The sequence below is a fragment of the Seriola lalandi genome, unplaced genomic scaffold (assembly GCF_002814215.2).
Source record: "Seriola lalandi dorsalis isolate HSWRI2012SDOR001 ecotype SW California unplaced genomic scaffold, Sedor1 jcf7180002054933, whole genome shotgun sequence".
Classification (NCBI taxonomy): domain Eukaryota; kingdom Metazoa; phylum Chordata; class Actinopteri; order Carangiformes; family Carangidae; genus Seriola; species Seriola lalandi.
The window spans coordinates 3,649,937-3,664,864 of record NW_019525485.1 but is presented as its reverse complement, the minus strand read 5'-3'; the positions used below and the strand labels follow the sequence as shown (position 1 = coordinate 3,664,864).

Below are 14,928 nucleotides of genomic sequence, written 5' to 3'. Positions count from 1 at the left end.
TTCCAAGTCGGATACATAAAACTTTCCCATTTGGAAAAGTGCTCTCAGACTTTTGGACCCCAGTGTATATTTTACTTTAGTGTCATATTTAAATTCATCCAGATTAAGACATTATGATGGTTATTAAGTATTTTTCGCCTGTGGAGAGAGGCAGACTGTGTATGATAAGTTTGAACCACTCTATAACAATAACTTGTATGTGGTGCTTAAAGACCAAATTCTGCTTGTGTGAGTGGTTCAGGGCCAATGTTTCTGTTCTAATCCACAGTCAGTCCTCATCTCAGAGCGTCGATATGAGCACATCAGTGGAGGCTGCTCTTTCTCTGTGCATCCTCTCTGGCTTTAACATCCCACTGTGTCTCATTCTACCTATATCTCACAGTGTTTGTGTGTGACTGCAGTCTACGAGTCAGCCTCTCTTATCATGAGTAGCAGCAGGAAGACACACACCCCTATGGGGATGTAGATACTGGTATATCACTCCAGCTGACTTTAACACAGCACCCCCTCCCAGACAAACCTGATCGTCTGGTTATAAGTGTGTGAGGTTGCAGTGATCTATCTGTAGGAAGTCCACAGTTCTTTCTTGTACTGCTCATCTTTTCTTTCAATTGTTCTGTCTCCCTTTCTTTCCCTCTCCACTGCTGCAGTTTAATATTGTTCTATGTATCTGTTCATGTGTTTGACCATGTTCCTTGTGCAGAATTGCTTCTGTGCCAGTGTGTGTCTGTTTCCATTTATGATTGGTGCATGGCTGTGTGTTTGCTGGAGGTAAACCAGGGGTCAGCTGAGAATGATGGGGCTGTGGACCTCAATTTCAGCTTTGATTACTGGCTGAATATTCTGTGCGCAGTAATCTGGACAGGTTCAGTATTGGAGCATCCATCGCCACAGTATCTTGTCTGAACAGCATGGCGTCGCCTGTTTTACTGCCCGCAGAGCTAAAATGAACTGACACCAGATCAGTAAATAGAAGTTTCTCAGGAGCATTCAACTGAGTCAGAACAGAAGTTCTGTGAATTCAGTAAGTGAATCATTTTATCACATTTCACATGATGGAGAAAAAACACGTGACCGCAAAAGATAAAGGCCTGAGTATAAAAATATCTGTAGTACAACAAAGTAGTAAAAGTGCATGTAGTGTACACACATTTACCTGTGTTGTAGAGGCTGAATGCAATGACTGTCCCTGTGGGTCAGGTAACATTTCTATAACTATGTGAATTTTAGGTGGGATATGTTCACTTCAAGTTTTTGAAGTAACAATAGAATTGTGCAGAATTTTATGTTTGTACTGCTTAAATGTTTAATTGGTGGGATTGCTGACTAAACCCACTATATATTCTTCTTCTCCACCATTTTGTTTATTATTTTTTTATTTTATTTGTAGAACTCTATTAAAACATCAAAACATGCAGCTCAATTGGGAGATGGGATGGCCGGAATTACTTCTCAGCGACATGTTTCAGAATTGCTAAAAAACAAAGTTTTGTCGGAAATTTTTCCTTTTAAAATGAATGGTTCTGTGATACACCTTCTGGTGCAACCTGGACATATTGTAATGGGGTGTTTCACGTCTTATCATCAGGCGACCAAGCCAAGGGTGATCAAGTCCCGGTTTACAAGCTGGGTGTCCAGGTAGTGCCCTCTTAATCCAGAGCCAATGGGAAGCCTTTTAAGCGGCTTTGATGACTCTACATCTTTGCAGTCCTCAGATCCCCAAGAGTCCCAAGACCCAGTGTAGGGATTGCCCTGTGAAGCTCCTGTAGCCCATTTCCACTGGCTCGCAGCGGGCCTTCCACCTGTTCCTCCAACCCTCAGCTATCAGTTGTACACTCCCACTTGGTCCAGGCCCCCTGCTTGCCCATGTTCACCATTCTGCTGATGCGAACTTCCTCCACCTCTGCACGTACCTCCTCCTGGATTAGCTTTTGCCTCTCCTTTCCTCTGGCTTTACTGTAGCAAGGTGTAGAATTGCTCCCAAGCCCGGCCGGTCCATCGTGCCCACCAGGGTGTTGTGCTGCAGCTTTGCCTCGGCTTGGTGGACTGCCTACTGGGTGTGCCACTTCCTTTCTGTTCAGACCTCGACACCTGCTGAAGAGACCTTGGTGTCAGCTGAATCTCGGTAGAGCAGGACTTCTCTGGCTCTGGAGACCATGAACTCTTCTGCCAGACTGCAGAAAGGAAGCTGCAGCTTGGTGTTGTGCCCGGAAAGGGCGATGCTGCTAAAGCTCCGCCGCAGGCCCAGCCACCTGCATAGGAAGCGGCTTGTCTTCCTTTCGAATCTCTCCATGTTGACGATTGGAGCTTCATAGATCAGCAGTGGCCAGAGGAATCCGGGCAGGATGCCATGTTGATATATCCAGGCCATGAAATTTCCGAGAAACCCTGACCTATCAACGGTGGAAAGCCACGTATCGAGGCCCTCACCGGTGGCCTGGTGTGCTGCTGTGTCCTTCAGGTCCCCAGTGAAGAGCTTACCCAAACTCTTGACTGGCTTTTCTGTTACCTATGGAATTTTTCCTGCCTGAGAGAAGGGGAACAGTACAGTTACCTTTCCTTTCATGAGGACTTGAGACCTGGATTTAGCAGGCTAGAAGCTCATTCTTGCCCACATAATGAGTCATTCAAGACTTTGAGGGATCGACCTGCATCCGGTCACTGATGTTGTGGTGACTGTCAGGTCATCCATAAATGCTCTGATCGGGGATTGTCGGGTGCCAGATCTGGATAAGGGACGACTGCATTTCCGCAGACTTCATGAGCATATTCATGGCTATTGCGAACAGGGACACAGAATCGTACAGGCAGTGATGATGCCCTTCTGCAGACGATGCCATGCTGATTTCGAGGTCCCCCTCAGCCAAAGTTGTTATAATAGTCAAGCATGAGGTTTCAGGTTTCAGAGCACTACCAGGTCTCCCTTGCTCTCTCTCTCTCTGAGAGAGTAAAATGTCAAATCCTTGAATTGCAAAGAGAAGTTTTCAACTGCTTTGGAATACTTTCAGCTAGAAACTTGAGTGGATGACAGTGCAGCTAGATCCGGAGTAGCTCTTAAACCACTATCAAAATTTTCTGTTTAACTCGTCTTCATGGCCACAAATTTCAGTCTTGACTCATCATTTTCTTATAGAGCAAATACAAATTTGTCCTCTTTCACGCAATGTGAGTACCAAAGCGGAGAGACTGATTGATGGGAGTACCATCCAACTGTCCCATAGACGCCAATACAAATTCAGAGGGGGATTTTCAGAGAAAAACTTTTTTTTTGAAACTTGCCCCTGTTTTCACATTTTAGACTCTAGGGACACCAAAACCACATAGACATATTCAGGAAGGTCTTTTGCCACTGAAGGTAAAATAATTGTTCTTATATGAGGTACTGTTATTTAATAAATGAAAGATGTTCAAGAGGTGTGCAGAACAAAAATCTCAATCAGATCTGTGAAGTCCAGCTACATGCTGCTCCAATACTAAATACAACACAATAATTTACACACATTTCAACAGTTTCACTGGAAATATGGGTTAACACAGGTTTAGTCAGGAAACATTCAGCAGTTAATTTCAGTTTGTCATTCTAACTACACATTATCTCTGTTTCCTATCAGAATGTAAAGGACCCTTCTGTAACAAACGAACGAGCTGTTAGCATGTCAGAGAGATGCACAAGCAGACCATGGGTCAAAGGGTCAGCTCCAGAGGAGCAACGAATGGACAACCAGGCAAATCTCCATTTTTGTAACAATAAGACTGTCTCTGTATTGGCATTTGATTGTTTCTCATATAATTAAAGTAACACCAAAAGGACTTATTATCACTAAGGCGTGAATCTTGGACTCTCTGTGAACCTCTATCACTCTGGCCCTCTCTAAATAAGAGTCATAAACTACAACCCACATTCTAATCCTGAGTAGTGACCAGCAGAACTCTCTTCACAGACACAGATCTGAGAAAAATATAGAATCAAATATCTAACTGTTCTATAACCTATGTGATGATCTACGTATTAAGCCAATTCCCAGTCTATCGTCTAGAATGGCTGAAATGTAACATATAGGTTTAAGACAATGTCTTTCATGTGACCATACTGTCAGCATTCTTCAATGAAGGTAACACACACTACATGGCCTCCAGAATGTCCATATTATTACTATTATAGTCAAAGAACTGCTGCGTAATCCACATTTATAGATGTAGCTTTGGGAAATGTTTATAATGTTGTTTGATCAGTGCTTCCAGAACACTTCCATCCAGAACGTGTTGTCGACAATTACTAACCACCTCAGCCACCTGGGTTCCAGCCGAGGGTCTCCAGCTACAGCGCAACTCACAGTAGGTCAGTCTTATCTATCTATCTATCTATCTATCTATCTATCTATCTATCTATCTATCTATCTATCTATCTATCTATCTATCTATCTATCTATCTATCTATCTATCAATCTATCTATCTATTTAGCAAATTCTAAATTCTAGTGTTCACGCTACACATTTTAACTGTGAAAAAAGTCAAACCTGCAGGAAAACAGGAAGTGGGACATTTTTAAAATCGCTGCAAATGTCACAGACAGAGAGTTATTTGCAGCTCTATTTTTAATGTTGGTTGCTTGCGTTTCAAACAACGAAGCTCACCTTCACACTTTTCTCAACAGCCGGCAACGCAGTTTAGCTTCAGCTGTTCCACGAACCAGCAATCCCACTGCAATTTTGCCAGAAATTGCATTACCTATTATGTTTGATTTTTAATCACTGTCCATTGTCCCTTGAAATTACAGTTATTATAGAACAATTTACAATTTACTTCAAGGTGAAGGTCAAGGCCAAGGTGGTGGATGGTCATGTAGCTTCCACTCTCATGTGAGAGACTGGACTTTGTGTCCTGACACGATGCGAAAGTTAAACCCTGCAATCCTTTTTTTGTCCTTTTGGGGACAGAGGAAAAAAAATAAGAATGCTACAAGTTCAACATCATATGTCAAACTGGAGAGACATTATCATTCTTCTGGGGTCTTGTGTGTGGTCCAATCCAATGTACATCCACTAGGTGACTCATTAGCTGCCAAATGCTAAATGTTCACCAGCTCTGAAAACAGCTGCGTGCTGTGTGAATCACAACACTGAGAGAGAGCGGTGAGAGGGAACCGAGAAACTATGAGCTGAAATTCACGGTAAAGCTGCGCAGAGTCATGGTAGATGGTAAATTGGTTAAGTTCCCCTTTTAAGTATTTACTGTAAAAACAGTAACCACAATGACTTCATAACCTTAACCAAGAATTTTAGCTGACTAAACTGCAGTCTCTGACTATCCCCAGCCACATGTAGGAAGGAATCATCTTAAAAATGCTGTCACTGGATGCCATAAAAGTTGTCAATAAAAGTAAAGAAGATTTTCACAACCGTCCAATATCTGTCCGGCGGAAGGAAATGTTTTATCAGATTCAGGTTAAATCAGTACTTCAGTAGTTAAGAGGGGTAAATACAATATGTCGAGTCAGGCCCATGAGTAAAGGTCTTAGGCTGTAAAGTTTGGGGGGGGGGGGGGGGAAGGCTCGCTGGGTTCCACCAACATGCACAGAAATATTTAAGTCTTTACAGTCAGGAGGAAACAGGAATCCTACACACAGCTCTCTGACAGCAACAGGTAATCACACATAGTTATACAACTATGGCAAAAAGATGCAAACACCTTGTGAAATGTTGAATGCCAGAGAAACCTGTGATTTGTCAGTTTGTGTTTGCTCATACGTCAAAACAGCAAATTATAAAGTAAACAGTAAACAGCCAGAGGAAAGAGGACTGAAACCACTGGTGTCTACACAGTGATTTATCTTTGGATTTGGTCTCATAAAGTCTTGTTTAAACATTGATTTTTAGTAATGTAATCTAATTCTCTAGTCTTTTCCACTAAGATGTTTCCTTTTTCTTTTCTTTTTGATTTCAGTATTTTATATTCATAGAACTGGCCTTATTTTTCAGTGTATTTGTTGTGGCAGTGTGCTGGCTGCTGAACAAATGACAGAGTTTCCACTAACTGCCTGCCTTTCATTGGACGATGAAAAGACAGGCATCCAGCAGTCTGATCCAAACACTGTGAATAAAAACATCTCATGAAAAACTTCCCTTTTGGCCCAGATAGCAGAAAATGGAAGCAAATCACTGACATGAAAACAAATTGTAGAATGATGATTACAATCTTGTCTTTGCTGATGTTACAGCAGCTTGTTTTCACAGCTGTAGACAGTCATGAGGAAATCAAGTTCAACATAGATATGTCTGTATTTGTGGATATAATTTCAATAGAAAAATGTCAGATTCTACCAAAAGTATCAGCTTCCTCTGTGGCGTGCAGGGGCACAGGCAGCCGTTATAATCCTGTTATTATTAAAGATAATTAGTTTTTTAACATCCTATCCTGAAAATAAACTGTGACCACGGGAGATCCTGTCATATTTTTTAACATGAGTGTAGATTGAAGAGGAGAGCAGGAGATAAAGGAGGAGTTTGGTGTTGACACTGCTGACATGGAGCACTGATGAACATCCATCATGATATTGGAAGTGATGCGGAGGCCGTTCTGTAAGAGTTTGATGTAACGTTCAGACACAGAATGAACTTCAAACAGGCAGGAACACTATTTCATTTTATTGTCTCATGAGCTTCTTGATTGTTTATTGTAGCAGCTTGGTTTGGTCTTGATGCTGTGTATTGTTATTACTGGCTTTAGTAGTTAGTGAGGCAACATGTTCTTATGATGATGATGCTAAATGAAGGAATCTGTTGCTTCATGTCGACTTTTACTTTTACTGCACGTTTCTCTGGGATATTCAGTATAGTATCTAATAGTTTATTGTAGCTTGTAGTTGTAGTTGTTGTTTTTCAGGTGTGTTGGTTGGTCTTTGAAATGCATGTGGTAGGATAATCTGAGCTTGTTAGTGGTGTTGTGTCATAACCTTAGGGCTAAAAAACACAAATCAATCTATCTTCGCTCACTCACTCGTTCGATGACTAGACGTGTGTGTGTGTGTGTGTGTGTGGGAAGCCTATAGGTGGTGGACAAGCAGACAGGCGGTTCTTGTGTGTACTATGAAATATAAACCTGCCGGCGCCAATGAGAGTGCGTACCGTAAAGGCTTGACTGTAGTGGCCCGGGTTCCAATCCAATCAATGGCCCTTTGCTGTGTGTCATCCCCTCTCTCACTCCCCAGTGTTCCTGTCTATGTCTCATTGCATATATATATGTGTGTGTGTGTGTGTGTGTGTGCGCATGTATAATGATGTCAATGTCGAGATTTCTTTAGAACATTCCACATTAAATGTCACTGCATCGATAAATTGCAGCTTTACAACAAGACTAACGAACACAGTCCTCTTGTGAATGAAAAGCTGGACTCATAATGATAAAACAAACCTGGTTCTTTTCAGTGGGTTTGCTGCTACAGTTTGACTCGGTTTGTTCTGCTCACGATGGCTAATGTTAGCAAACTTTAGATTCAGTTCAGTGTCTTCATGACTCCTCTCCACATGTGCTACTGTAACACTTCAGCAGTAAAGATGATCTAAATGTCACAGTGGCAGCTCTTCAGCTCAAGTTTGGTTCACAATAGACAGTTTAATTAAAGAAAAGGATCTAAATCAAAGCTGTGGAATCAGAGATGTTGTGTTTGATTCCTCCTCATCAAACCGAGTCCTGACATCACCCACAGTGTAACATCACCAACAGCTCAGTCTGAGATTCAGGTGTGTTCTGCTAGAGGTTGTATGTATGTATCCAGGAGCCTGCGGCAGAGTTGTTGAGGTGGGGGTTGGAGGTCTGCTGAGCTCACTTTTTTGTAACTCCCAACCCCCAGATTTTAATTTTCAAACTTCAGCTACACCTGCAAACACCAGGAAACACCTGGAAGCACAACTGAGAGGTCATTGGGAGAACCAGGACTTTTCGGGTTCTTCCCATTGGGCTGGTGGCTCAATGTGGAAAAAAAGATAGAGATAGACATAATCAGCCCAGTGGAGCAGGTGGCATGCCACACTCCAGCTGTCATCTCCCTCACGTCCGTCTCCGATGCAGCAAACTCTAGCTCAGTCCTCCAGCTCCACCTGCTTACTGTTCATGTGTTGGTGCCTTGTCCTGGTTTAAACTCTGAGGCAGCAGTTGCTGATTTGATTTACATGTGTAAAAAAAAAAAGTCTGGTTAAAGAGAAGTTAAAACACAGAAAGATCCAAATGCTTCAAACAGTTGTGTATCTATCAGTAGTAACTCTGTAACTCTCAACAGACAGGAGGAGCAGAACATCAGAGCGGGATCAAGACCACAGCTCCCAGTACAGCTCCCATTAAGTCCAATATAAACACCAGTACAGTTTCACAGCATAAACTGTGGACAGAAGACAACAGGAATCTGGTCTGAGTTTATTTAGCAGGATAATGTTATGTAGCTTTGTTTTCTGCCCTGGTTTCATTCAATTCTAATAATAATAATGAAATGAATTTTATTCAGATATGTCTGGTGCTGCATTTACTGCTGTACTGTCCAGTGTGAACTCTGACCACTCTGTACTGCACAGAGACTGCAGCTACTGTGTTGTTGTAGCTGTGGACTGTAATATGAAGAGGTAGTTCTCAAACTGTTATTCTTCACAAACTACAATAAAATAATCACTGAATTTGTAATTGAATTGTGTAGATAACAATTACACTGTAACACACAAAATGATATACATACAATGCATGTGCGTTTGGTACTATTCCATGTATTGTTCTACAAATCCCAGTTAATGTTTCCTCTGTTTACTACATGTCTCTTGTTGTGTGACACGAGCTGTATGTGATGGTGTGTGTACAGATGTCTGCCAGCAGCCATGTGAAACTACTGGCAACGTGTTATCATTTACAGAGATGTTACAACATGGGGATCCACACGAGGATCCAGGAATCAATTACTGATATGGACGCCTATTATCTGCTCTTAGCCTGCCTAACATCAGCGCAGTGACCAGATGTTTTATTCTTCCACTTGTTAGCAGCAGGATCACAAGCAGACTGTGCACCCAGTGTGAGGAGTACTGTTCCCAAATCCTCCAGAGAGACCTCTCTCCTCCACACTAATTCAATTCACTTCATTTCAACTTTAGTTGCATAGCACCAAATCATAACAAACATTATCTAAAGTCAAGAGGTCAAGAGCTTAGAATATTATAGAGAAACTAGTAGTTCCCACAATGAGCACACCCTGCTTGCTTCTGTTAGCATGCCAATGTCGGCATGCTAACAATGACAAAGATAACTTGCTGATGTTTAACAACTATAATGTTTACCTTGGTCACTGTCATGATTTAGGACATTGGCATGCTAACAGTTGCTATTTAGCAGTGCACACTTGAGGCTGATGGGAAGGACATTAGTTTTGCATTAACCAAAGAATTGGACACATTCAACTGATGATTGATCTGATGATGGTGAGGATCACCAGAGTTATTACAGTTCATCCTGACTGGGATGTCAGCGTCACAGTGGTGCTGCAGGAAAAGTCAAAGGACCAAATTGGTTAGGACAGGCAAGGCAGGTTTATTTACATAGCACCATTCAGACACAAAGCAAGCTTTAGCAGCCAGTTGTTTACCTCCAGGTGCCACCGAGTGATACTCCTCGTGGGCTCAGCTGTATCATGGGTCTCGGTATTAGCTTCTAAGCTAGTGGTGTTAATACTACTTGTGGCATTAGTGTTAGGCTCGCTGACAGGTGGCTCGTCTAGAACACTGTACCTGTTCTGTGGTAGTGGGCTTGTTTTTTCTGCGTCTTCTGTTACCCCAGATAATGTCAGAGTTCGGTGTTTGACGCTGTGGGGATAGAGCCGGTCTTTAGTCTTGCTCCTGTTTAGCCAGCAGCATATCCAACATGATGTCGGTCTCAAGTGGGTTAGGGACGGACTGGGGAATTGGTGTGCCAGTTCTGGACCAAGCAGCAAACAGAGTGTCCTCTTTAATTTTTGTTAGAGTTGAGAGATTCTTTTATCAAGCTCTGTGATTTTCTGGCTGAGTTTGGCACAGCTGGAGCAGCCAGTGGAGCGAGACGAGAGGAGGCATCTTGTTCCCAGGTGACCGTCTGTAGTCGGGCTCTGAAACTTTCCCCTTTCCTCAGGATAAAACTTTTTCATTCTGTTCTGCTACTCCATTACAGACAGATAGATCCTCTGATGAACATGAACAAACATTCATAATAATCTAGCCAGCATTCTTAGTTTCTTATATTTGACTTTTTATATTTCAGCCGACGCCAAAGTGGTGGACGGATCAACAGTGCAGCACAAACAGACTTCCCTAATTAGAAGTTACAATAAGTTACATTGTGAATGCAATGCTGTTTTGTCTTTGACTCACAAGTCTAATGTGTGGGGGCTTCCAAACAACCTATGTCCACCCACAGGCTGGACTGGCACAGATTCTACAGCTGTGCTAACACTGCCTCAGTGTTGCATAAATAAAGCAAGCTGTTCAAGCAGGCTGGTGAGCCATGTCTGGAGCACTAGATCAGAAAAACATTGACAAGGTATAAAAAAAGGTGATTGTAGAATTGTACTGACTGTAGAAACGGATCACTCCCCACAGTTCAAGGGAAATTCTCAATTTGAGGCTTGTGAATTCCAGCAAAGGGTGAAATAGTTTCTATGATGGAAGTCTTGTTGACTTGTTGAAAATCTTGTTGTGAACCAGTTGACTCACAAAAGGCCAACCTCACCCCCTTCTACCTACGTATGTATATGTGACCTGGTGATACTTCATACACCCAGAATAATGTGGAACCAGAGACTGCTGTACCAAAATATACATGTATTTACTGTACATGAAATAAAAGTGTCTACATTCAACAAGCGGCAAGGGAGTTTCACAAGGAGGCCTCAGTATAGGCCTTACTAAAGGTGTGAAGGGTAAAATGTACAATTGATGTATGAATCCAGTCAAATGCTACATGAACAAGCAAAAGAAATAAATGATGTGGGGCTCGACTGCACCACGAGGAAGCCTATAGTATAGAGTTATAAATAAAACAAGGAAATTATCAAAAGAATATTTGATTATACCACCACTAAATATAAACCAATTTAAATCTAATCATATATCAGTCAAAGTTGCCAATTTCACAGCAGACTGTAGTAAGTCAAACCACACAGTAAACACACATGCAACAGCACCCCACAAGAAAAATACAACAACAAGTGGCCTATTTAATTAACTAGTTCGAATTACACTATAATCACATAAGGCAGGGAACAACAGTGGTTGGCTCCTCTAGTAGGGTTAGGCCTTTACTTTAAAAAAAAAAAAAAAAAATTGAAAACTTAAAAAAATATATAAATATAAATATAAATAAATATCATAAAACTGAAAAATGTGCACAGTATGCAAAATATACCATGCTTGACTGGAGCACAGTAACCTCCGCCAATTAGAGGTGCATGGAATCCATATTTACAAAGAACCATGTTAATGTTGAAATAAAGGGACTCAAAAACGATTTAAGAACATTTATAAAGTGTTTGTGCACCTTGGTTCTTGGCCTCAGCAACCACTCACCAAATACAAGACTGGAGCAAACCACACATTTCAACTATTATTTAACAAATCTTTAATTTGATGTCATGAAGTAAAAGAAGTAACATCATGGTGCTATAATTTCCCTATTAGAATCATGTTTTTAACCATGTTGAATAAAGTCAAGCACAAAACTAAAAAACCCCTTTTCATAGACTCTGCTCCTTCTCCTGGGTCCTAATGCTAGACACTTGTTTCCTTCCCTTCCACACATATGTATAAGTAACTCTCAGCAGCACACAGTGGCTGTTAAAAGAATACAACTAAATGGAAAACCTCAACAAAAAGCTCTAGACGATGTCATACACTTCACGCCAGAGGCCTTGGCAATTACTGAAACGTGGAGTGAGAGAATGAAAACAGAGGAAGAGAGCACAACAGAGGATGATAAGTGAGTGTGGTCGCTCCACCATTTATGAGATGCGTGGAAAATTAGATTTGCAGTTTCCCTCTGAACGCTATTGTGGTGGAATTGGAGCTGTGGGCTTCATAAATGGCGTTAATGCGTCTCTGACTCTCGTATTGACTTTTTCCTTCACTGTGTTATTTTGAATTTCTCATTATTTTGATATTTTCAGTGAGGTTTGTCTTGACTTATTGAAATCCTTGGTGGCTGGTGGAGTCGTGCTCAGAGTGAGGACAAATCTTCTGTGAGAAGGAGAGAATGCCGTCAGACGCCGCAGGACTTCACACCTCTGACAGTGAATTATAGGATTTAGTCTGAAAAATCTTTGTCTGTTATTTTGCAAAGGTTAATATGAACCGTTCCTTTATTGTGAAAAATGTCGATGTAAGATATCGATGGTCTAATCATTTTAATTTGATCTTCAGTGAATGTAAAGACTGTTAAACTGACCCTGTGCGTTCCAGCTTTACGAACTGAAGGGTGCTATTATTTGTGTCCTCCAGATATGCTACAGATTAGTGATGAAGTCTACACATGTTTTATGATGTGACAACACCAGGATTAAGGTTTAGGTTCAGGGAAAGATCATGGTCAAGCCAAGTCTCCACAGAACTCAAGTCAATTTAATTTACAGCACCAAATCATGGCATCAGTGCCAAATCAAGGCACTCTTTAGAATATTATTTACAGACCCACCATTCCACTGGCAGCAGCACTTCATATGCAATATGTACATTTATTGAATTCTCATATATAAAATATATCTATATATGAAGCATGTACATGTCTAGCTCATACAAATGTCTATGTTTACATAGTGACATATATCATAACATCATGTTAGGGACATACATGAGAATTAGCGACAGTGGCGAGGAAAAACTCCCTGTTAACTGGAAGAAACCTCAAGCAGAACTGATTGGGTTGAGAGGGAAAGAGAGAGGGTGATGGAGGGGAGAGGAGGGAGAGACAGAGACAGAAAGGGGGGAGAGATCACAGCACAATGCAAGTTTCACATAGAGATGTTTAATGATAATAACTAGAACATTTCTGGAGAAATTGTGAGTGTGTCTGCTGTGGATGTGAGGGAGCACTACATGGCAGCCAGCTGTCAGATGTGACAGTAGCATCATCCAGGAGTATCTGAAGTGCTGGTGATAGTATTACACACACACTGTATTACACACATTATCACCTCAGGCAGTGGTAATGGTGTTAATATGACCAGTTCATGTACTGATGGCAGTATCTGTATCATGGAGGACCACACACACACACACACACACACACGTTTGAATCACAACAGAGAGCACACAGACTGTCATTCATGATCATTTTCACTGCAGGTGTTAAGGCCTTGTTAATATCTATAGTAAAGTAATGCAATATAATATAAAACTGCTGATGTTGATAAAGTAAATGGTCTGAACCCTGAACCTAAAGTAGTGTTTACTGTCTGTGAAAGAATGCAACACAACAACCATAAAGACATATCATACATATACCATTTATATAAGGTTTGTGTGTGTGTGTGTGTGTGTGTGTGTGTGTTGTGGAGATGGACGCACGAAGACACATACACACCATATAAGCTGAAGTTAATGCATAACCAACAAACCTGACAGGCACCTGTCCGCTAACACATGGAGCAATATGAGGTTAGTTCAGGTACATCAGGTAAACTGGGACAGCATAAGAGCATTCTACCGGAAAGTGCAAATCAGTGCTGAGACCTTGCTGTGGATGTACATGACCAAGGTTGTGGTCAGCATTACACAGGAAGTTGACCCCAAAAAGAATGCGGTAAGAGAAACTACATATGCTACCAATATAAACATTTACTACTTTCAAATTCTGTTTACATTTTTTTTAATTAGGGCATTTCTTGGTGTGATTTCCAAACCATGTTTGGTAATTTGGGACTGCATGTTTCAGGTAAACTGGGACATTGTGAAAAGGCTATTGAAATGAAGTGAAGCACCAGTGTATTGATCTCACCTGATTACAAGAGGCACCTCACATCTATGTCAACACAGAAGCACAGAGGTAGAAGTAAGGCTTTTTGATGATTTATGAAAAGATTCAAATTGATGCTAATCCCCCAAATTGTCTGTTTGTAATAATAAAAGTTATGAAAAGATAAAAAGATATGAATGTGTTTCAATGCCTAGGTGAATAGGCTGGATGTATGCACCATTTCAAAGGAAATCAATGATTTGTTGGTGACGCTGGTGAACTGATGCGTTCCCAGAGTGTGAGGGGTTCCTGAATAATAAAAAGCAAAAGTAATATATGAAGGCTTTAAGACTAGCCTGATGTTTTGCCAGCAGAGAGAACACACACAGGTGGGCATTAGGAGTCGAGGAAGGGGTCCGGGGCTGGAGAGCCAGGGCTTGGGTGAGTGGAGCGAGGTGACTGAGCTCACACACACACAGGGGAAAGTTTGTGGACCCGCAGGATGGGGCTGGCGGTGCCGAGCGTTAGGGAGCAGGCTGGAGATGTCGTCGAGGGAGCTGGAGAACGCCAAACAGCCACAGGGACGGGGAGACGGGGACCAGGAAGCGCACAGGCAGAACTCGTGGTCGGGGACAGAAGGCTGAGGTGTTTACCGGGGCAGAGACGAGGCAGGGTCGAAAACAGGAAGTCAGTCTGGAGATAATCGCTGGAAAGTCAAGCATGACACTGAGAACAATCTGGCGAAGAGCGAGTGAACCGGGGATGTATATATATTGGCCTGATTAGAGATGGAGGGTAGCTGGGGGCAACAGGTGAGGACAGTGAGGCTGAGTAGGAGGCGTGGCAGAGTGGAGAGTGAGACATAAGCATAGCAGGCTGTGACATATATGGCTGTCACATTATTTTTTCACCATTACATCGCTGGTAAGGCTGCTGTGGTAACTGTGGTAACTGTGAACACCAGTGCAGCCACTGGT

The 14,928-nt window shown here is 41.8% G+C and overlaps 1 pseudogene; it reads right to left on the bottom strand.

The window, feature by feature from the left end:
• Window positions 1-1,817: 1,817 nt before the first annotated feature.
• Window positions 1,818-2,889, bottom strand: LOC111644429 (uncharacterized; annotated as a pseudogene).
• Window positions 2,890-14,928: the final 12,039 nt, after the last annotated feature.